Below are 1049 nucleotides of genomic sequence, written 5' to 3' on the forward strand. Positions count from 1 at the left end.
CCAATTCAGTCTCCAGGGAATCTTCCTGACTGATCAAACCCATGTCTCCTGCAATGGCAGGTGGATTCTTAACCACTAAGCCACCAGCGAAGCCCATGATAATTATTGTACATGGGAGTTTATCACATTCTTTTGGTCTGCTTTTGCATATGTTTGGCATCTTCCATTAAAAAAGTTTTAAAGAGTATCATTCACAAAAGCCCAAATGTGGAAACAACCCAGATGTCCATTAACAGATGAACAAATCAATAAAACATAATATGTACATACAGTGGAATATCTTTCCACTTTGAAAAGGAATGAAATTCTGCTCTTTTCCCTGTGGGGTCCTGGTGTGCAGTGTCTGCAAACAGCAGCCTCCTTGGTAGTTAGTGTATGCAGCCTGTGGCCTCTGTGTGTTGCCCTAAGGAAGCCTGGAGTCAGCCCTTCCCAGTGGACATTCATGACTGGCATGCTGTCCCCAGTCTAGGCTCCAGATAGGTGTGTGCAGTGCCTTTGGAAAGCCCCTGGGCACAGTAGCCAGGGTTCGCATTGAGCAAGTCATAATGTCCATCCGTACCAAGCTACAAAACAAGGAGCATGTGACTGAGGCCCTAACAGGGCCAAGTTCAAGTTCCCGGGCCACCAGAAGATCCATGTCTCTAAGAAGTGAGGATTTACTAAGTTTAATGCTGGTGAATTTGAAAACATAGTGGCAGGAAAGTGGCTCATCCTGGACGGCTGTGGAGTCAAATATGCCCTAATTGTGGCCCCCTGGTCGAATGGCAGGCCCCACATTTATGAGAGCCTTGTCTTGTCCCCTCCTTACTCGCACCCACCAATAAATCCTACATTCTTGTCAAAAAAAAAAAAAAGAATGAAATTCTGACACATACTATAGTATGGGTGAACTTTAAAGAATTATGCTAAGTGAAATAAGCCAGTCACAAAAGGACAGATATTGTACTATTCCACTTACATGAGATACATAGACAATTTCATAGAGAGAGAAAGTAGAATAGAGATTGCCAGGCTCCTCTGTCTGTGGGGATTCTCCAGGCAAGAATACT

The 1049-nt window shown here is 44.1% G+C and overlaps 1 non-coding gene across 1 annotated transcript; it reads left to right on the forward strand.

Annotated features, from left to right (window-relative positions):
- Nucleotides 1–289: 289 nt before the first annotated feature.
- Nucleotides 290–425, forward strand: LOC112446099 (small nucleolar RNA SNORA70). The gene has a single exon (XR_003034171.1). It is a non-coding gene; the product is annotated as a small nucleolar RNA SNORA70 (small nucleolar RNA).
- Nucleotides 426–1049: the final 624 nt, after the last annotated feature.

Source organism: Bos taurus, chromosome 3 (genome assembly GCF_002263795.3).
Source record: "Bos taurus isolate L1 Dominette 01449 registration number 42190680 breed Hereford chromosome 3, ARS-UCD2.0, whole genome shotgun sequence".
Taxonomy (NCBI): domain Eukaryota; kingdom Metazoa; phylum Chordata; class Mammalia; order Artiodactyla; family Bovidae; genus Bos; species Bos taurus.